General features: G+C 38.2%; 1 long non-coding RNA gene across 24 annotated transcripts; it reads right to left on the reverse strand.

The window, feature by feature from the left end:
* Positions 1-735: 735 nt before the first annotated feature.
* LOC122297386 lies at positions 736-23,252 on the reverse strand. Of its 24 annotated transcripts, none has more exons than XR_006238753.1 (5): positions 18,876-23,252; positions 18,721-18,779; positions 9,033-18,619; positions 1,473-7,204; positions 736-1,392 (listed from the first exon to the last, which is right to left on the reverse strand). It is a non-coding gene; the product is annotated as an uncharacterized LOC122297386 (long non-coding RNA). The 24 variants fall into 24 exon arrangements; XR_006238743.1 differs by having other exon boundaries at positions 1,473-4,618; positions 5,187-5,277; positions 5,517-7,204; positions 9,033-23,252; XR_006238748.1 differs by having other exon boundaries at positions 1,473-1,551; positions 1,651-1,747; positions 2,671-7,204; positions 9,033-23,252.
* Positions 23,253-24,541: the final 1,289 nt, after the last annotated feature.

The raw sequence follows: 24,541 nt of genomic DNA on the forward strand, positions 1-24,541 counted from the left end.
TGTTGTGAGGTAAAGGAGAATGTAAGACATGCTTTGTGCTATTGCCTCTTATTTAAAGTGCCCTAGAAGTGAGGGTGTTACCCGCGCCATGTCATTTAGCATAAGGGACGTATGACTAATGAAGGAGCTCATACTTTGTCAAAATATGTATGGTATTTAGACGACTTGATAGTTTGATATAATTCTTTTCCTCATTGTATCTCATAAGTTATGTCTGAATATTTGTTGTAAATGAAGTTGGTTAAAAGAATAATCGAAAAATAAATAAAAAAATTCCATTAGAGCCTGGAGGTATAAAAGCCTCATATTCACCACATCTAGTTTGAACTTAATTCCATACGGCCAAAAAGCAAAAATAAATAAATAAATTTTATTTAGCTATCCAAACTTACATAAAAAAAAAGCGCCTGATATTTAAAACTTTAATTCCCTTATCAAATAACCCAAAAAAAAAAAAAAAAGTTTTGAAAAGTGCACACCTAGCAGAATTTTTTGTTGTTCATGGGAGTAGTAAGGCAAAGGGCAAAATTGTTAGAAAATTACATATATATATATATATATATAAATTTAGAAAGAGAGAGAGGCAGACAGAGGATCTCAAGGAGAAAAGGAAGGAGTGAAACTTAAATCTATCCATGGATTTTAAAAGACAACACACATTGACCAATTTCATTCTATTTTAGCATTATTAAGGGAAGAAGTTTAGCAAAATTTGGGAAAAAAAAAGTAGACCAATTAAGCCGCATCAAACGTTACCATATAAATTGATATCTAGAACCATTTCTGCAACTGATACCAAAAACAAAAATGTAGCCAACCAATGAGAGGTAAAAGGAAAAAAAAAAAAAAAAAAACCACCAGATGGAATGAAATAAATATGAAACAATGAAATGATAGTAATACATATCTCTATTCTGATAGAAGAATTCCAAATCCTTCTTGAGATGCCAACTATACTAGAGCCCACCGTGGAAAATGGCAGTACTCCAACAACAAATCTATGAAATAAATCAAACGCAGCATCGTATGCCAGATAAGTGGTTTAAGGTCACTAAGCATTTAAGCTGAAAGAGCGTGTATGTATTTCACTCTTACAGATATAAACCAATAGATCTGGACAAGTGAACCCACCCTGCTAAAATTCTGTAGCAATGCCAGAAAAGTTTACTTATAAAATCACGTATGGAAGTGGTTTAAGGTCACTAAGCATTTAAGCTGCAAGAGCGTGTATGTATTTCACTCTTACAGATATAAACCAATAGATCTGGACAAGTGAACCCACCCTGCTAAAATTCTGTAGCAATGCCAGAAAAGTTTACTTATAAAATCACTTATGGAACAGGAGCCGTCCTAAGAGAAAAACATATCTGTACCCATGGCCATGAAGCCAACCTACCATAAAGGAACAGATCATGTTACACACTTGTAACCTGCCAGCAACCAACCAAAAATGAAATGATAGTAATGCATACCCATATTCCCATAGAAGAACACCAAATCCTTCTTGGACAGCCAACCTGGAACCCAATGTGAAAACAAGCTGTGCCACAACTGCAAAATTTACGAAATAAATCATAGGATTGTGCTAGAGAAAAAAAAGTTATTTGTGCTCAAACAAGCCGGCCAAGCATAAAAAAAGGGTGTACATACTTGAACTCCTATAGAAGAAAACATAACAGATCCGCACAAGCCAACCGAATATGCTAAAATGCTGTAGCCCCCCCACCCCCCAAAGGGCCCTTGGTGCCTTCAATACAAACCCAACCATTGCAATTTTTAAACGTTTTAAGCACCTAGTAAGCAATTCTTCAATTGCCAGGAAGGAGGTAAGCAAATATCTGACACAGATTATGAAACGAATCCAGCAATACAAGTTGGGGCATGAAAAGCTTGGGAAAAGATACGCATCTCAGCTACAGAAGCATAAATAAAAAACCTGCTTTCTTCCTGCCCAAAGATGATTTTCCTTTATGACCGTAATGAAGTCAGAAACTCTGATAAATTAGTTGTCTAAGAAAGTTATGAGGTCACCAACACAAAACGACCAAAGAACTCAAAAAATCATATGCCTAAAGATGACCCTCAAGACCAATTGGACAAGTAGAGAAATAATTGTTCAAACAAGTAGAAAGAGTTCCCAATGAAAAGGAGAAGAAAAAATTTCCAGATAATCACTCTCTCCCGTTACAGTTAAACAGAGGCTTAATCAAAATTTTCTACAAGACATGACATAAGTTTATTCTTTGTAAATCATTAAGACAGTAACTTGGCTACAGCAATGTCCAAAGTCTTCCATATAGAATGCATGAGGAAACAATCCCAGGCATATACGAACCTAACATTCAATGTGAAACCGCTTCCAAAGCCACCAACACTTGGACAACAACCAAACCACAATAAATCAAAATCTTGCATAAAGCTCCAACCTTCAAAAAATGTCAAAATACTAAATGGTAAAACCAGTCATCTTAACGCATAACGAGTTGTGCACATTCAAGTAGATGCTGGTAGAAACATGAGCCAGGACAAATGAGCTGATAAGCTTTACAAAAAGTAGTCCATAGACAACCACCAAGTTTCGAATACTTTCCCAAAGATTCATGCTTTCCATGCTAGCCAACCAAAGAAGAAAGGATAATGATAAAAATTTCTGCTCCTATGAAAGATTACCAAATTGGTATGTAGAAACCAACTTCTCTGGAATCCACCTGATAAAAACCTAGAAACAGGAACCAGCTCAGAAACTCTGAAAAATTAGTTGTCCAAGAAGGTTATGAGGTCACCATCACTGCACGACAAAACACCTCAAAAAACCACTTCGTAATTTATAATCCTTAAAAAATCATATGCCTAGAAAGGAACCTCTAGACCAATTTGCATAAGAAGAAAAGTAATTGTTCAAACAAGTAGAAAGACTGCCTAAGGAAAGTGAGATAGAAGAAACTTCCAGCAAATCACTCTCTCTCGCTGCAGATAAACATATTTGTCCTCCTATAGATGAAAACCACAAGATTTGCACAGGCGAACCAACCACACTAAAATTCTGTAGCAATACCAGAAAAAAATCTACGGAAAAAAGTCACGCATGGACAAGGAACCATCCTAGGAGAAAAACATATTTGCTGCACCCATGGTTACAAAGCCAACCTACCATAAAGGAAAAGATCATGTCACACACTGGTAACCTGCTTGCAACCAACCACAAAGGAAATGATAGTAATACATATCTATGTCACTAGAGCAGAATACAAAATCCTTCTTGGATAGTCAACTTTTCCTGAACCCAATGTGAAAACAAGCTATACCGCACTGCCAAAATCTAGGAAATAAATCATAGGATTGTGCTAGAGAGAAAGATGAACCACAACAAATCAGCTGATAAAGCTTTGAAAAAGTAGTCCACATGCAACTGCCAATTTTCGAATACTTTTCCAAAGATCCATGCTTTCCATGCTAGCCAACCATAAAAGAAAGGTCAGTGATAAAAATTTATGCTTCTATAAAATAATACCAAATTGGTATGGAGAAGCCAACTTCGCTGGAATACACTGTGATGAAAATCTAGAAACAAGAACCAAGATCAACACGCTGATTGTTGCTGCAAAAATATACCGCGTGGATATAGCCACCCCCTTCCAAATACTATCAATTTAAATTTTTTTTTTTGTAAGTATTTACAAAATGTATGTTAGGTTATTAGACATGCAGCTGTGCCCATATCCTTCCACTGTTGAGAACAGGCAGTTTTCTTTGCTCTGTGAAACCTGTCTCAGTTTGGAGTTGGCGGGTCAGCAGAAATATTTAGTGAACACAACACTCTCGCTCAAGTTGGGCCTATTAATTTCAATTCAACAGGTTATATTCAAGGTCATCATGATTTTAATAGGTTTAGAAATTACAGTAATACATATCTTTGTTCTGATAGAAGAATTCCAAATCCTTCTCGAGATGCCAACTATACTGGAGCCCACCTTGGAAAATGGCAGTACTCCACTAACAAATGTATGAAATAAATCAAACACATCATCTTATGTCAAATAAACTTATATGTGGTTTAGGTCACTAAGACATTTAAGCTGTAAGAGTGTGTATGTACTTGTACTCCTATAGATGAAAACCAATAGATCTGGACAAATCCACCTCGCTAAAATTCTGTAGCAATGCCAGAAAAATTTATGTATAAAATCACGTATGGAACAGGAGCCATCCTGAGAGAAAAACATATCTGCTCCCACGGCCACAAAGCCGACCTACCATAGAGGAACAGATCATGTAACACTGGTAACCTGCCAGCAACAAACGAAAAAATGAAATGATAGTAATACATATCCATATTTCCATGGAAGAATACCAAATCCTTCTTGGACAGCCAACTTTGGTGGAACCCAACATGAAATCAAGCTATACTAGAACTGCAAAATTTACAAAATAAATCATAGGATTGTGCTAGAGAAAAAAAAAATTGTGCTCAACCAAGCCGTCCAAGCATAAAAAAAAGGTGTACTTACTTGAACTCCCATAGAAGAACACATAACAAATCTGCACAAGCCAACCGAATGTGCAAAAATGTTGTAGGCCCCCCATCCCCCAAAGGGCCCTTGGTGCCTTAAGTACAAACCTAACCATTGCAATTTTTAAACGTTTTAAGCACCTAGTAAGCAATTCTTCAATGACCAGGAAGGAGGTTAGAAGATAAATGCCACAAACAGATTCTGTAACAAATCCAGCACTACAAGTTAGTGCACGAAAAGCTTGGGAAAAGATATGCATATAAATAAAAAACTTGCTTTCTTCCTGCCCAAAGATGATTTTCCTTTATGCCCATAGTTAGATCAGAAACTCTGATAAATTAGATGTCCAAGAAGATTATGAGGTCACCAACACAGAACGACCAAAGAGCTAAAAAAATCATATGCCTAAAAATGACCCTCAAGACCAATTGGACAAGTAGAGAAATAATTGTTCAAACAAGTAGAAAGAGTTCCCAATGAAAAGGAGAGAAGAAAAAATTTCTAGAAAATCACTCTCTCTCTCGCTGCAGTTAAACAGAGGCTTAATCAAAACTTTCTACTAGACATGACAGAAGTTCATTCTTTGTAAATTATTAGGACAGTAACTTGGCTACATCAATGTCCAACGTCTTCCATACAGAATGCATGAGGAAACAATCCAGAGCATATACGAACCTAACATTCAGTGTGAAACCGCTTCCAAACCCACCAACACTTGGACAACAACCAAACCACAATAAATCAAAATCTTGAATAAAGCTTCAACCTGCAAAAAATGTCAACATACTGAATGGAAAAACCGATCATCTTAACGCATAACGAGTTGCGCACATTCAAGTAGATGCTGGTAGAAACAAATGCCAGGACAAATGAGCTGATAAGCTTTGCAAAAAGTAAACACATAGCCGCCAAGTTTCAAATACTTTTGCAAAGAGTCATGCTTTCTATGCTAGCCAACCAAAAAAGAAAGGACTGATAAAAATTTCTGCTCCTATGAAAGATTACCAAATTGGTATTGAGAAGCCAATCTCGCTGGAATCCACCTTGATAAAAACCTAGAAACATGAACCAGGTTAGAAACTCTGATAAATTAGTCGTCCAAGAAGGTTACAAGGTCACCAGCACTGCACGACCAAAGACCTCAAAAAACCACTTCGTAATTTATAATCCTCAAAAAATCATATGTCTAGAAAGGAACCTCTAGACCAATTTGCAGAAGAAGAAAAATAATTGTTCAAACAAGTAGAAAGATTGCCTGAGGAAAGCGAGATAGAAGAAACTTCTAACAAACCACTCTCTCACACTGCAGATAAACATATTTGTCCTCCTCTTGATGAAAACCACAAGATCTGCACAAGCGAACCCACCACGCTAAAATTCTGTAGCAATGCCAGAAAAACCTACGGAAAAAATCACGTATGGGCAATGAACCATCCCAAGAGAAAAACATATCTGCTGCACCCATGGTTACGAAGCCAACCTACCGTAGAGGAAAAGATCATGCCACACACTGTTAACTAGCTAGCAACCAACCACAAAGGAAATGATAATAATACATATCTGTGTCACCAAACTAGAATACAAAATCCTTCCAACTTTGTCGGAACCCAATGTGAGAACAAGCTATACCACACCGCCAAAATTTAGGAAATAAATCATAAGATTGTGCTAGAGAGAAAGATGAGCCAGGACAAATGAGCATATAAGCTTTGAAAAAGTAGTCCACACGTAGCTGCCAATTTTCAAATACTTTTCCAAAGATGCATGCTTTCTGTGCTAGCCAACCATAAAAGTAATAGAATGGTTCGAATTGTCCTCTCTTTTGAGAATGTCTTTCATTATATACACAGAGTGATCTTAGGGAGCTATATACGGTAAGGTAGGTAATTTACATAGAGTGATTTTAGGAAGCTATACATGGTAAGCTAAATCTCCTATTTATGAGAGTATATACAACCTAGATTAATAATTATTAACAAGGCATAATTTATGGCCTTCTATTGACATCCCCCCTCAAATTGATGCGGGTTATCCATAAGCATCAATATGTTTGTAAGAAAATTATGCCGTTGCAGTGTGAGAGCCTTGGTGAAAATATCTGCCACTTGAAGATTGCTAGGCACATGAGGAGGAGAGATAGTTTGAGCTTCAAATGCCTCACGGATGAAGTGGCAATCAACCTTGATATGTTTAGTGTGTTCATGGAAGATGGGATTGCCTGAAATGTGAATGGCACTAGTATTATCCGCATGAAGAGAAGTAGAGAAGTAGGACCACCTGGAGAGAAGCCAAGTTCAGCCAATAGCCCTCGGAGCCAAAGTATCCCAGCGCAAGCCTGGAACATGGCCCTATATTCGGACTCAGTAGAGGATTTAGAAACATGGTTCTGTTTCTTGCATTTCCAATAAATAAGAGCCGAACCAAGAAACATACACCAACTCATAGTCGAACGTCAAGTGTAACTACACCCGGCATAATCAACATCACTATATGCTACAAGATCAAGTGAGGTACCAATAGGATAGGAAAGTCCCCGCAAAGCTGTGCCTGCCAACCAGCGTATGATAGGCTACAGGGTATGATAACAAGTCACCCTCTTCTTTGCGCAGCTTGAGATTAAGTTCCATGGGAGTATCAAGAGGGGTAGAGTCCTGGAGACTAGCAGCAGCCACCAAATCCTGGGCATACTTGTGCTGTGACAGAAAAATACCAGTTGAAATCCAATCCACGAAATAATTTGATCTATGGATAGCATCATTGTGGTAAAAGTCGTAATTCCAAAGGAATCATTACCGCAGGGCATAGAGGGGGAGGTCATAAGCGTCTATACTGTAAAATCGATTTTCAACAGAATGAAAGACATATATGGTAGAATCGTAACCATAGAATATGACCCTAATCGAAATGCAGACAAATAAGGAAATGATAGTAATATATCTCTATCTTCCCATAAAATACCAAATCCTTCTTGGACAGCCAACTTTGCCGGAACCTACAGTGAAAACAAGCTTTACTACACTGGCAAAATCTATGAAATAAATCATAGGATTGTGCTGGAGAGAAAAAAATTTGCGTCATAATTTATAATCCTCAAAAAATCATATGCCTAAAAAGGAACCTCAAAGACCAATTGCACAAGACGAAAAATGATTGCTCAAACAAGCAGAAAGACCCTAAGGAAAATTGATAAAAAAAAAAAAAAAAAAATGGAACAAACAAACAAACTTCTAACAAATCACACTCTCACTACAGTTAAACAAAGGCTTAAATCAAAATTTTCTACCAAATGTGAGAGAAGTTAATTCTTCATAAATCATTAACACAGGAACTTGGCTACAGCAAATTCCACTCTTCCGTATAGAATGCATGAGGAAAAGGCATATACCGAAACCACTTCCAAAGCCTCCATCTCTTGGACAACAACCAAACCACAATAAATCAAAATCTTGCATAATCCCTTTACCACCCCATGGGGTTGGTCTACATAGAGCTCATAACTACTTTATTTTGTCAATCCTAGTTTCTCGAAGGGTTGGTTTTTCTCACAAAAATCAGTATCTTTAATCTACTCTTGGGAGTTATTTTATTACTATATTAAAGGGTCAATGATTTAGAACAGCTAAAGTATGAAGATAAATCCAAGAGTTGCTCTTGATTTGAAGTGTTGCATAATCTGTCCGCATGTTTCAAAGCATAATTGTGAGTTGAAACACAACAGGAATTTGTAGAAAACAAAGTTCGCATATTTTTACGATGATTTCTCTCAGTTGAATTAGTTGATTTTTTTTAAGGTTCAAAAATGAGGAAAAAGACCTGCCGTTAGTACTGGTAGTTGTTTGCAAATAGTTAATGTACGATTAGTTATGAAATATAAATTTTGCAAATGCTTATACTAAATTATATGTCAAAAAATGTGCTCATGTATGAAAGGTTCTGAGAATATTCAATTATTCATATCATGGAAGGTACGTAAAACTCTGGCAACTAACGTAGAGCTCATGTAGTGAATGCCACTCTTCTCAAGCGCTATATCTTCATATTTCTGGTTAACTAGTGATATTCAAAAAATTAAAAACCCAACTAGTGATAGCATTCCAAATTTATCATCTTTCACAGGATCCCCAAGAAAAACTCGGATAAGGGAACCCTCAACGGTGCTTGTAGATTTCATTGTATCGACAGCCGCAATAACTGATTGAGGCACATCTAAAATCATTTTTTCCTGACGGTGAATCTCGCTCTCTTTCTAATGGACTCTAGTCCTCAATCACTATATCTGACATTACTTCTATATTTATAGAACTCGGACAAGAAAAACTACCCTCGACGGTTTTTAATATTTTTAATAATGTAGATTTCCTCATTAAAGTTCACAAACTTCCAAAACTCCAACAGATAATTAAACGAATTTTAAATATTAAAAATAAGAATCCTTAAAGGTATAAATGTAAATTTAAAAGGGAAATCAAGAACCAGATATTAGAAAGAGAGAACATGAAAATATAGAGAGATTATCACCACCTCCCATCAAACTTGGTCACCATTTTATTGCAAGATTGGAAATCACGGAAAGCCAACAATACAACTCCATACAACTTCGAAATCCAAACTCTTCCATACACACAATACAAGAGGAAGGGAACCCAAGTGTATACTTTCCCAACACTCACGAGAGCCGCCTCTAACCTGCTAAAAGGTCAGAAATGCAGATTGCGGCAACTAATGAGCTGCGAACATGCAAGTAGATGGTGGTAAAAAGAACTAGGACGAACATGCTGATCAGATCTACAAACATAAACGGTGCACATGCAGCCTCCAATTTCAAACACAATGAATTTTGAATGATGATAATAAGCTCTTCCCATAGTCATGTCAGCATTCAGTTCATAGAGCCACCATAAGTTTATATTAATGATCGTCGTTACCAAGCCAGCCTGCCATAAATATGAGAATACTCCATATTTGAAATCGTTTACAAGAAGAAATCGTATAATTTTGTCTGCGATCAACGTTACCGAGCCATACAATCATAAAGATAGAGAGAGACATTGGTAAATGCTGACCGTAAACCTGAGGACGGTGCTCCATGTTTGTAATCAGAAGATAACCAGATTGATCTCAACAATAAATGCCTATTAAGATCCCCACACAATCCAATAATTCAAATCCATTCTGACTTCCCTCCCATTCAGCGCGCAATCACACTTAAGCATATCCAAATCTCTTACATAACTACCAAACGAAAAATCCCAACATCCAATGAGGCTGTAATGCAGAATGACACAGCTTATCATCTTAAGGTCTAACAAGTATGGCAAATGTGCAAGTGGATTCTGGTAAAAACATGAAGTGCAACCACACTTAAAAAGCATGCAAATCTCTTAGATAACAGCCAAACAAAAATAAAAAACATAAACTGCAAGTGGATTCTGGAAAATACAAATGAAAAGCATGTGGGAAATTGAGAAGCAGATGAGAACATAAAGAACGCCTTAGTTAAAACCCATTTCCTGGCATTTCCCGATCCCTTGGAATTATTTATTTAGGCCACGCAGATGCAGCCAGACAATATACAGTGTAGATAAACAAATGAAAAGCATGTGGGAAGTTGAAAAGCAGAAGAGAACAAAAGGAATGACTTAGCTCAAACACATTGCATGGCATTGGATTGAAATGATCTATTTTAGCCACGCAGATTCAGCCTGACAATAGACAAAATGTAGATAAAAAACAGAAAAGCATGTGGGAATTTTTTTATTTTTTTTAAATAAGAATAATTTATTTATCCACAAATTAGACATGGCCCAAGTACACATGAAATATACAACAGATGAACATAATTACAAGCTATGTGCTGTGGCATTTGGGACATTGATAAGCAGAAGAGAACATAAAGAACAAAATAGCGTAGCCCTAGCTCAAACCAGCTTCATGGCATTGCATGACCCCTCAAAATTTTATTTATTTAGGCCACGCAGATGCAAGCTGACAATAAATGTCGATAAACAAATGAAAAGCATGTGGGAAATTGCGAAGCAGAAGAGAACATAAAGAACAAAATCACGTAGCCTTAGCTCAAACCCACTTCACAGCATTGCCTGAACCATTGGAATTATTTCTTTAGGCCAACAAGATGCAGCCTGACAATACACTAAATGTAAATAAACAAATGAAAAGCATCTGGGAAATTAAAGAAGCAGAAGAGAACAAAAAGAACATAATAATGTGCTCAAATCCATTTCATGGTATTGCCTCACCCCTTGGAACTATTTATTAAACCACTCAAATGCAGCCCGACAATACAGACCAAGTAGATAAGCAAATGAAAAGCATGTGAGAAATTGAGAAGCATAAGAGAATACAACTAACGCCTTAGCCAAACCAATTTCATGGCATTGCAAGACCCTTGGAACTTATTTATTTAGGCTATGCGGATGAAGCCTAAGAATAAACACAACGTAGAAAAACAACTGAAAATCAAGTGGGAATTTGAGAAGCAGAAGAGAAATTAAGAACAAATACACGTAGACGAACCTCCAACCCATTTCATGGCACCTCATGACCCCGCGGAATTATTTATCCTGGCCACACAGATGCAGCCTGGCAATACACACAGTGTAGATAAACAAATGAAAAGCAAAGGGGAAATTGCGAAGCAGAAAAGAAGATAAACAAAATCACAAAGCCTTTGCTTCATAGCATTGTCTGACCCCTTAGAATTATTTATTCAAACCACGCAAATGCAGCCTGACAATACACAAAGTACATAGGCAAATGAAAACCATGTGGGAAAATAAGAAGCAGAAGAGAACATAAACAACGCCTTAAAGCTTAAACACATTTCATGGCATTGCATGACCGCTTGAAATTATTTCATTTAGGCCACCCAGATGGAGCTTGACAATACACGCAATGTAGATAAACACATGAAATGCATGTGGAAAATTGAGAAGCAGAAGTGAACAAAAAAGAACAAAATCAAATAGTGTCCCATTTCATGGCATTGCCTGACCCCTTAGAATTATTTATTTAACCTACGCAAATGCAGCCTGGCAATACACACAAAGTAGATAGGCAAATGAATAGCATGTGGAAAATTGCGAAGCAGAAGAGAACATAAAGAATGCCTTAGCTCAAACCCATTTCCAGTCATTGCCTGACCCCTTGGAATTATTTGTTTAGGCCACTCAGATGCAGAAGAGAACGGAAAGAACACCTACGCAAATGCAGCCTGGCAATACACACAAAGTAGATAGGCAAATGAATAGCATGTGGAAAATTGCGAAGCAGAAGAGAACATAAAGAATGCCTTAGCTCAAACCCATTTCCAGTCATTGCCTGACCCCTTGGAATTATTTGTTTAGGCCACTCAGATGCAGAAGAGAACGGAAAGAACACCTTAGCTCAAACCCATTTCTTGGCACATGAAATTATTCATTTAGGACACCCAGAAGCAGCCCGACACAATACACAAAATGTAGATAAACACATGAAAAGCGTGTGAGAAATTGAGAAGCGGAAGAGAACAAAAAAGAACAAAATAACCTAGGCTTAGCTCAAACCCTTTTCATGGCATTGCCTGACCCCCTTGGGATTATTTATTTAGGCCATGCAGATGCAGCCTGACAATACACACAATGTAGATAAACATAAGGAGCATGAAAATTGAGTAGCAGAGTAGTTTTTTTTTTTTTTTTTTTAATCAGAAAAAAATGTGTTCGGGTTCTTAGAAAAGCAGCCCTGCCCATAGACCTTCTTCCACTGTCGAGAACGGAAAGATTTCTTTGCACCGTGAGACGCACGTTGACGTTCTCTCTGAAGCGAGAACTGACTCGAGAGCCAGATCTGACCCAGTCTCAGCTTGGAATATTGGCCTGTAAGATTGAAATTTTTAGGTGCTGCATTACCCCAACGTTCTGTGCCCGCCCTCGCTTCAGTTGGGCGAGAAGCAGAAGAGAAAATAAAGAACAAAATCACATAGCCTTAGCTCAAACCAATTTGACGGCATTGCCTGAACCCTTGGAATTATTTATCTAGGCCATGCAGATGCAGCCTGTCAATACGCACAAAGTACATATATGACAAGCATGTGGGAAATTGAGAATCATAAGAAAACATAAAAAACAAAACATGTAGCCTTAGCTTAAACCCAATTCATTTCATTGCCAGACCCCCTCGAATTATTTATTAAAACCACGAAAATGCAGCCTGACAATACATGATAAGCAAATTGTGGGAAATTGAGAGGCAGAGAACATCAATAAAGAACACCTTAGCTGAAACCAATTTCAAAATACATGATAAGCAAATTGTGGGAAATTGAGAGGCAGAGAACATCAATAAAGAACACCTTAGCTGAAACCAATTTCATGGCATTCATGACCCCTTGAAATTATTAATTTAGGCCACACAGATGGGCCACACAGATGCAACCTGACAATACACACAAGGTACATAAACAAATGAAAACATGTGGGAAATTGAGAAGCATATGAGAACATAAAGAATGGCTTAGTTAAAACCCATTTCCAGGCATTTCTTGATCCCTTGGAATAATTTATTTAGGCGACGCAAATGCAGTCAGACAATAAACAGTGTATATATACAAATGAAAAGCATGAGGAAAATAGGGAAGCAGCAGAGAACTCACAGAACAAAATCACGTAGCCACGCAGATGCAGCGGGTCAATACACAAAGTATAAAGTAACAAGCAAACGAAAAGCATGTGGGAAATTGAGAAGCAGAAGAGAAAGAACAAGATCGCATAGCCTCAGGTCAAACCCATTTCATGGCATTGCATGACCCCTTCAAATTATTCATCCAGGCCACCCAGACGCAGCCTGACAATACACACAATGTGGATAAACAAATGAAAAGCAAGGGGGATATTCAGAAGCAGCAGAGAACACAAGGAACAAAATCACATAGCCGCGCAGATGCAGCCGGTCAATACACAAAAAGTATAAAGTAATAAGCAAACGAAAAGCATGTGGGAAATTGAGACACAGAAGAGAAACAACAAGATCGCTTAGCCTTAGGTCAAAACCATTTCATGGCATTGCATGACCCCTTCAAATTATTCATTCAGGCCACCTAGATGGAACCTGACAATACACACATTGTGAATAAACAAAAAAAAAGCAAGGTTGATATTGAGAAACAGAAGAACACATAAACAAAATCACAAAGCCTTATCTCAAACCCATTTCATTGCATTGCCTGACCCTTTGGAATTATTTATTCAAACCACGCAAATGCAGCCTGACAATACACACAAAGTAAATAGGCAAATGATGAGGGAAATTGAGAAGCTGAAGAGAATATAAAGTGCAAGATCGCTTAGCCTTAGGTCAAACCCATTTCATGGCATTGCATGACCCCTTCAAATTATTCATTCAGGCCACCTAGATGCAGCCTGACAATACACACAATGCGGATAAAGAAATGAAAAGCAAGGTGGATACTGAGAAACAGGAGAACAAAAACAAAATCACAAAGCCTTAGCTCAAACCCATTTCGTGGCATTTCCTGACCATTTGGAATTATTTATTCAAACCACGGACATGCAGCCTGACAATACCCACAAAGTAGATAGGCAATTGAAAACCATGTGGGAAATTGAGAAGCAGAAGATAACATAAAGAACTACATCGCTTAGCCATAGGTCAAACCCATTTCATGGCATTGCATGACCCCTGCAAATTATTCATTCACGCCACCCAGATGCAGCCTGACATTACACACAATGTGGATAAAAAAATTGAAACGCAAGGGAGATATTGAAAAGCAGAAGAGAACATTAACAAAATTACAAAGCCTTAGCTCAAACCCATTTCGTGGCATTGCCTGACCCTTTGGAATTATTTTTTCAAACCACACAAATGCAGCCTGACAATACACACAAAGTAGATAGGCAAATGAAAACCATGTGGGAAATTGAGAAGCAGATAAGAACATAAAGAACAAGATCGGGTAGCCTTAGGTCAAACCCATTTCATGGCACAGCACGACCCCTTGAAAATATTCATTCAGGCCACCAAGATGCAGCCAGACAATACACACGATGTAGATAAGCAAACGAAAAGCAAAGTGGATACTGTGAAACAGAAGAGAACATAAACAAAATCACAAAGGCTTAGCTCAAACCCATTTCATGGTATTGCCAGACCCTTTGGAATTATTTATTCAAACCACGCAAATGCAGCCTGACAATACACACAAAGTAGATAGGCGAATGAAAACCATGTGGGAAATTGAGAAGCAGAAGATAACATAAAGAACAAGATCGGGTAGCCTTAGGTCAAACCCATTTCATGGCACAGCATGAGCCCTTGAAAATATTCATTCAGGCCACCAAGATGCAGCCTGACAATACACACGATGTAGATAAGCAAACGAAAAGCAAAGTGGATACTGAGAAACAGAAGAGAACATAAACAAAATCACAAAGCCTTAGCTCAAACCCATTTCATGGCATTGCCTGACCCTTTGGAAAAATTTATTCAAACCACGCAAATGCAGCCTGACAATACACAAAAAGTCGACAGGCAAATGAAAACCATGCGGGAAATTGAGAAGCTGAAGAGAATATAAAGAACGCCTTAGCTCAACCACATTTCAAAGCAAAACATGACCCCTTGAAATTATTCATTCAGGCCACCCACATGCAGCCTGAAAATAGATAAACACACACGAAAAGCATGTGGGAAGTTGAGAAGCAGAAGATAACATAAAGAACATGGCATTGCATGACCCCTTGAAATTATTCATTCAGGCCCCCATATGCAGCCTGACAATACACACAATGTGGATAAAAAATTGAAACGCAAGGGGGATATTGAAAAGCAGAAGAGAACATTAACAAAATTACAAAGCCTTAGCTTAAACCCATTATGTGGCATTGCCTGACCCTTTGGAATTATTTATCCAAACCACGCAAATGCAGCCTGACAATACACACAAAGTAGAAAGGCGAATGAAAACCATGTGGGAAATTGAGAAGCAGATGAGAACATAAAGAACAAGATCGCGTAGCCTTAGGTCAAACCCATTTCATGGCACAGCATGACCGCTTGAGAATATTCATTCAGGCCACCAAGATGCAGCCTGACAATACATACGATGTAGATAAACAAACGAAAAGCAAAGTGGATACTGAGAAACAGAAGAGAACATAAACAAAATCACAAAGCCTTAGCTCAAACCCATTTCATGGCATTGCCTGACCCTTTGGAATTATTTATTCAAACCACGCAAATGCAGCCTGACAATACATACAAAGTGGATGGGCAAATGAAAACCATGTGCTAAATTGAGAAGCAAATTAGAACATAAAGAACAAGATCGCGTAGCCTTAGGTCAAACCCATTTCCTGGCATTGCATGACCGCTTCAAATTATTCATTCAGGCCACACAGATGCTGCCTGACAATAAACACAATGTGGAAAAAATATTTAAACGCAAGGCGGATATTGAAAAGCAGAAGAGAACATTAACAAAATCACAAAGCCTTTGCTCAAACCCATTTCGTGGCATTGCCTGACCCTTTGGAATTATTTATTCAAACCACGCAAATGCAGCCTGACAATACATACAAACTAGATGGGCAAATGAAAACCATGTACGAAATTGAGAAGCAAATTAGAACATAAAGAACAAGATCGCGTAGCCTTAGGTCAAACCCATTTCATGGCATTGCATGTCCCCTTCAAATTATTCATTCAGGCCACCCAGATGCAGCCTGACAATACACACAATGCGGATAAACAAATGAAAAGCAAGGTTGATATTGAGAAACAGAAGATAACATAAACAAAATCTGAAAGCCTTAGCTCAAACCCATTTCGTGGCATTGCCCGACCCTTTGGAATTATTTTTCAACCCACGCAAATCCAGCCTGACAATACACACAAAGTAGATAGGCAAATGAAAACCATGTGGGGAATTGAGAAGCAGAAGAGAAGATAAACAGCAAGATTGCTTAGCCTCAGGTCAAGCCCATTTCATGGCATTGCATGACCCCTTCAAATTATTCATTCAGGCCACCCAGATGCAGATGACAATACACACAATGTGGATAAACAAATGAAAAGCAAGGTGGATATTGAGAAACAGGAGAACATAAACAAAATCACAAAGGCTTGGCTCAAACCAATTTCGTGGCATTGCCTGACCCTTTGGAATTATTTATCCAAACCACGGAAATGCGGCCTGACAATACCCACAAAGTAGATAGGCAATTCAAAACAATGTGGGAAATTGAAAAGCAGAAGATAAAATAAAAAACAACATCGCTTAGCCTTAGGTCAAACCCATTTCATGGCATTGCATGACCCCTTCAAATTATTCATTCAGGCCACCTAGATGCAGCCTGACGATACACAACGTGGATAAACAAATGAAAAGCAAGGTGGATATTGAGAAACAGGATAACATAAACTAAATCTCAAAGACTCAGCTCAAACCCATTCCGTGGCATTGCCTGACCCTTTGGAATTATTTATTCAAACCACGCAAATGCAGCCTGACAATACACACAAAGTAGATAGGCGAATGAAAACCATTTGGGGAATTGAGAAGCAGAAGAGAATCTAAAGAGCAAGATTGCTTAGCCTTAGGTCAAACCCATTTCATGGCATTGCATGACCCCTTCAAATTATTCATTCAGGCCACCTAGATGGAACCTGACAATACACACAATGTGAATAAACAAATGAAAAGCAGGGTTGATATTGAGAAACAGAAGAAAACATAAACAAAATCACAAAGTCTTATCTCAAACCCATTTCATGACATTGCCTGACCCTTTCGAATTATTTATTCAAACCACGCAAATGCAGCCTGACAATACACACAAAGTAGATAGGCAAATGAAAACCATGCGGGAAATTGAGAAGCCGAAGAGAATATAAAGTGCAAGATCGCTTAGCCTTAGGTCAAACCCATTTCATGGCATTGCATGACCCCTTCAAATTACTCATTCAGGCCACCTAGATGCAGCCTGACAATACACACAATGTGGATAAAGAAATGAAAAGCAAGGTGGATATTGAGAAACAGGAGAACATAAAAAAAAATCACAAAGGCTTAGCTCAAACCCATTTCGTGGCATTTCCTGACCATTTGGAATTATTTATTCATACCACGGAAATGCGACCTGACAATACCCACAAAGTAGATAGGCAATTGAAAACCATGTGGGAAATTGAGAAGCAGAAGATAACATAAAGAACTACATCGCTTAGCCATAGGTCAAACCCATTTCATGGCATTGCATGACCCCTGCAAATTATTGATTCAGGCCACCCAGATGCAGCCTGACAATACACACAATGTGGATAAAAAAATTGAAACGCAAGGCAGATATTGAACAGCAGAAGAGAACATTAACAAAATTACAAAGCCTTAGCTCAAACCCATTTCGTGGCATTGCCTGACCCTTTGGAATTATTTTTTCAAACCACGCAAATGCAGCCTGACAATACACACAAAGTAGATAGGCAAATGAAAACCATGTGGGAAATTAAGAAGCAGATGAGAACATAAAGAACCAAGATCGAGTAGCCTTAGGTCAAACCCATTTCATGGCACAGCAAGACCCCTTGAAATATTCATTCAGGCCACTAAGATGCAGCCTGACAATACACACAATGTAGATAAGCAAACGAAAAGCAAAGCGGATACTGAGAAACAGAAGAGAACATAAACAAAATCACAAAGGCTAAGCTCAAACCCATTTCATGGCATTGCCTGACCCTTTGGAATTATTTATTCAAACCACGCAAATGCAGCCAGACAATACACACAAAGTAGATAGGCTAATGAAAACCATGTGGGAAATTGAGAAGCAGAAGATAACATAAAGAACAAGATCGCATAGCCTTGGGTCAAACCCATTTCATGGCACTGCATGACCCCTTCAAATTATTCATTAAGGCCACCCAAATGCAGCCTGACAATACACAATGTGGATAAAAAAATTGAAACACAAGGGGGATATTGAAAAGCAGAAGAGAACATTAACAAAATCACAAGGCCTTAGCTCAAACCCATTTTGTGGCATTGCCTGACCCTTTGGAAGTATTTATTCAAACCACGCAAATGCAGCCTGACAATACACACAAAGTAGATAGGCAAATGAAAACCATGTGGGAAATTGAGAAGCAGATGAGAACATAAAGAACAAGATTGCGTAGCCTTAGGTCAAACCCATTTCATGGCACAGCATGACCCCTTGAAAATATTCATTCAGGCCACCAAGATGCAGCCTGACAATACACACGATGTAGATAAGCAAACGAAAAGCAAAGTGGATACTGAGAAACAGAAGAGAACATAAACAAAATCACAAAGCCTTAGCTCACACCCATTTCGTGGCATTGCCTGACCCTTTGGAATTATTTATTCAAACCACGCAAATGCAGCCTGTCAATACACACAAAGTAGATAGGCAATTGAAAACCATGTGGGAAATTGAGAAGCAGAAGTTAACATAAAGAACAAGATCGCTTAGCCTTAGGTCAAACCCATTTCATGCCACTGCATGACCCCTTCAAATTATTCATTCAGGCCACCCAGATGCAGCCTGACAATGCACACAATGTGGATAAAAAATTGAAACGCAAGAGGGATATTGAAAAGGAGAATAGAACATTAACAAAATTACAAAGCCTTAGCTCAAACCCATTTCATGCCATTGCCTGACCCTTTGGAATTATTTATTCAAACCCCGCAAATGCAGCCTGACAATACACACAAAGTAGATAGGCAAATGAAAACCATGTGGGAGATTGAGAGCAGAAGAGAACACAAGGAACAAAATCACGTAGCCACCCAGATGCAGCCTATCAATACACAAAAAATATATACGCAAACAAAAAGCATTTGGGAAATTGAGAAGCAGAAGAGAACATAAAGAACAAGATCGCTTAGCCTTAGCTCAAACCCATTTCATGGCATTCCATGACCCCTTCAAATTATTCATTCAGGCCACCCAGATGCAGCCTAACAATACACACAATGTGGATAAACAAACGAAAAGCAAGGTGGATATTGGGAAACAGAAGATTACATAAACAAAATCTGAAAGCCTTAGCTCAAACCCATTTCGTGGCATTGCCTGACCCTTTGGAATTATTTTTTCAAACCACGCAAATGCAGCCTAACCCATTTCATGGCATTGCATGACCCCTTCAAATTATTCATTCAGGCCACCCAGATGCAGCCTGACAATACACACAATGCGGATAAACAAATGAAAAGCAAGGTGGATATTGAGGAACAGGAGAACATAAACAAAATCAAAAAAGCTTAGCTCAAACCCATTTCATGGCATTACCTGACCCTTTGGAATTATTTATACAAACCACGGAAATGCAGCCTGGCAATACCCACAAAGTAGATAGGCAATTGAAAACCATGTGGGAAATAGAGAAGCAGAAGATAACATAAACAACAAGATCGCTTAGCCTTAGGTCAAACCCATTTCATGGCATTGCATGACCCCTTCAAATTATTCATTCAGGCCACCTAGACGCAGCCTGACGATACACACAATGTGGATAAACAAATGAAAAGCAAGGTGGATATTGAGAAACAGGAGAACATAAACTAAATCTAAAAGGCTCAGCTCAAACCCATTTCGTGGCATTGCCTGACCCTTTGGAATTATTTGTTCAAACCACGCAAATGCAGCCTGACAATACACACAAAGTAGATAGGCAATTGAAAACCATGTGGGAAATTGAGAAGCAGAAGATAACATAAAGAACAAGATCGCTTAGCCTTGGGTCAAACCCATTTCATGGCACTGCATGACCCCTTCAAATTATTCATTAAGGCCACCCAAATGCAGCCTGACAATACACAATGTGGATAAAAAATTGAAACGCAAGGGGGATATTGTAAAGCAGAAGAGAACATTAACAAAATCACAAAGCCTTAGCTCAAACCCATTTCAAGGCATTGCATGACCCCTTCAAATTATTCATTCAGGCCACCAGGATGCAGCCTGACAAGACACACAATATGGATAAAAAATTGAACCGCAAGAGGGATATTGAAAAGAAGAAGAGAACATTAACAAAATTACAAAGCCTTAGCTCAAACCCATTCCGTGGCATTGCCTGACCCTTTGGAATTATTTATTCAAACCACGCAAATGCAGCCTGACAATACACACAAAGTGGATAGGCTAATGAAAACCATGTGGGAAATTGAGAAGCAGAAGATAACATAAAGAACAAGATCGCTTAGCCTTGGGTCAAACCCATTTCATGGCACTGCATGACCCCTTCAAATTATTCATTAAGGCCACCCAAATGCAGCCTGACAATACACAATGTGGATAAAAAATTGAAACGCAAGGGGGATATTGAAAAGCAGAAGAGAACATTAACAAAATCACAAAGCCTTAGCTCAAACCCATTTTGTGGCATTGCCTGACCCTTTGGAAGTATTTATTCAAACCATGCAAATGCAGCCTGACAATACACACAAAGTAGATAGGCAAATGAAAACCATGTGGGAAATTGAGAAGCAGATGAGAACATAAAGAACAAGATTGCATAGCCTTAGGTCAAAACCCATTTCATGGCATGCATGACCCCTTCAAATTATTCATTCAGGCCACCTAGATGCAGCCTGACAATACACACAATGCGGATAAACAAATGGAAAGCAAGTTGGATATTGAGAAATAGAAGAGAACATAAACAAAATCACAAAGGCTTAGCTCAAACCCATTTTGTGGCATTGCCTGACCCTTTGGAATTATTTATTCAAACCACGCAAATGTAGCCTGACAATACACACAAAGTAGATAGGCAATTGATAACCATGTGGGAAATTGAGAAGCAGAAGTTAACATAAAGAACAAGATCGCTTAGCCTTAGGTCAAACCCATTTCATGCCACTGCATGACCCCTTCAAATTATTCATTCAGGCCACCCAGATGCAGCCTGACAATACACGCAATGTGGATAAAAAATTGAAACGCAAGCGGGATATTGAAAAGGAGAAGAGAACATTAACAAAATTACAAAGCCTTAGCTCAAACCCATTTCCTGCCATTGCCTGACCCTTTGGAATTATTTATTCAAACCCCGCAAATGCAGCCTGACAATACACACAAAGTAGATAGGCAAATGAAAACCATGTGGGATATTGAGAGCAGAAGAGAACACAAGGAACAAAATCACGTGGCCACCCAGATGCAGCCTATTAATACACAAAAAATATATAAGCAAACGAAAAGCATTTGGGAAATTGAGAAGCAGAAGAGAACATAAAGAACAAGATCCCTTAGCCTTAGCTCAAACCCTTTTCATGGCACTAGATGACCGCTTGAAATTATTCATTTAGACCACCCAGATTTAGCCTGACAATACACACAATGCAGATAAACAAATGAAAAGCAAGGGGGATATTAAGAAGCAGAAGAGAACATAAACAAAATCACAAAGCCTTAGCTCAAACACATTTCATGGCATTGCCTGACCCTTTGGAATTAGTTTTTCAAACCACGCAAATGCAGCCTGACAATACACACAAAGTAGATAGGCAAATGAAAACCATGTGGGAAATTGAGAAGCAGATGAGAACATAAAGAACAAGATTGTGTAGCCTTAGGTCAAACCCATTTCATGGCACAGCATGACCGCTTGAAAATATTCATTCAGGCCACCAAGATGCAGCCTGACAATACACACGATGTAGATAAACAAACGAAAAGCAAAGTGGATACTGAGAAACAGAAGAGAACATAAACAAAATCACAAAGCCTTAGCTCAAACCCATTTCATGGCATTGCCTGACCCTTTGGAATTATTTATTCAAACCACGCAAATGCAGCCTGACAATACACACAAATTAGATAGGCTAATGAAAACCATGTGGGAAATTGAGAAGCAGAAGATAACATAAAGAACAAGATCGGGTAGCCTTAGGTCAAACCCGTTTCGCATGACCCCTTCAAATTATTCATTCAGGCCACCCAGATGCAGCCTGACAATACACAATGTGGATAAAAAATTGAAATGCAAGAGGGATATTGAAAAGGAGAAGAGAACATTAACAAAATTACAAAGCCTTAGCTCAAACCCATTTCATGCCATTGCCTGACCCTTTGGAATTATTTATTCAAACCCGGCAAATGCAGCCTGACAATACACACAAAGTAGATAGGCAAATGAAAACCATGTGGGAGATTGAGAGCAGAAGAGAACACAAGGAACAAAATCACGTAGCCACCCAGATGCAGCCTATCAATACACAAAAAATATATAAGCAAACGAAAAGCATTTGGGAAATTGAGAAGCAGAAGAGAACATAAAGAAAAAGGTCGCTTAGCCTTAGCTCAAACCCTTTTCATGGCACTACATGACCCCTTGAAATTATTCATTTAGACCACCCAGATGTAGCCTGACAATACACCCAATGCAGATAAACAAATGAAAAGCAAGGGGGATATTAAGAAGCAGAAGAGAATATAAACAAAATCACAAAGCCTTAGCTCAAACACATTTCATGGCATTGCCTGACCCTTTGGAATTATTTATTCAAACCAATGTTTTAAAATCCGTTCCGTTCCGGCCGGAATGGGATAGGTATCTATTCCGTTCCGGGTCAAATTCCAGCCGTTCCGGTCAATTCCGGCCGAAATTCCGGTATTCCGGCCGGAATAGTAATTCCGGTCAAAAAAAAAACTCTCTTGTAAATAAGTTGAAAAATAATGAATAAAATTGTACTTTTAGAATTCAAATACCCCTTTCTGTGCACTAAAAGTATTGTTATTTTTAATAATCTGTCTATTCTTTAAAAGTGAACTCAAGTTTGTGATTTTTTTTCAATATATATTCATTTTATAAATCTTTAAGTCTTCTATATATATACACATATACATATCACACACATACATATATATATGTATTTATTTTATTAATTGTTAGTTTATATATACATATAAATATTTATATATAATATATAATTAATCCCGAAACGATACACCGAAATGTACCGGTACCGAAATATTCCGTTCCAGTGCCTCAACCGAAATGATCTCCGGAACGGATTTCAAAACTTTGATTCAAACCCCGCAAATGCAGCCTGACAATACATACAAAGTAGATAGGCAAATGAAAACCATGTGGGAGATTGAGAGCAGAAGAGAACATAAAGAACGCCTTAGCTCAAACCCATTTCATGGCACTGCATGACCCCTGGAAATTATTCATTAAGGCCACCCAGATGCAGCCTGACAATACACACAATTTAGATAAACACATGAAAAGCATGTGGGAAGTTGAGAACCAGAAGAGAACAAAAAAGAACAAAATCACGTAGGCTTAGCTCAAACCCTTTTCATGGCATTGCCTGACCCATTGGAATTATTTATTTAGGCAGCGCAGATGTAGCCTGACAATACACACAACGTAGATAAACAAATAAAGAGCATGAGGGAAATTGAGAAGCAGAAGAGAGAATTTTTTCTTGATCGGGAAAAAAAGTGTTGGGGTTCTTAGAAGTGCAGCCCTCGAATTATCTATTTAGCCACAATTATTTATTCAGGCCATGCAGATTGAGCCTGACAATACACGGCAGATAAACAAATAATAAGCATGTGGGAAATTGAGAAGCAGAAGAGAACATAATGAACAAAATCACGTAGCCTGAGCTCAAACCCATTTCATGGCATTCCCTGACCCCTTGGAATTATTTATTTAAATCACAAAAATGCAGCCTGACAATAGACACAATGTATATATAAGCAAATGAAAAGCATGTGGGAAATTGCGAAGCAGAAGAGAACATAGTGAACAAAATCACGTAGGCATAGCTCAAACCCATTTCGTGGCATTGCATGACCCCTTGAAATTATTCATTCAGTCCACATGACAACGGTGTAGATAAAGAAATGAAAAGCAAGACTACTCAAAATACATGCAGGAAATTGAGAAGCAGAAGTGCACAAGCAGAAAATTTATCCTTCTAATTCAATTTTCTTTAAAGTTTTAGTTACCCTATAAGATGA

Source organism: Carya illinoinensis, chromosome 15 (genome assembly GCF_018687715.1).
Source record: "Carya illinoinensis cultivar Pawnee chromosome 15, C.illinoinensisPawnee_v1, whole genome shotgun sequence".
In the NCBI taxonomy this organism is placed as follows: Eukaryota; Viridiplantae; Streptophyta; class Magnoliopsida; order Fagales; family Juglandaceae; genus Carya; species Carya illinoinensis.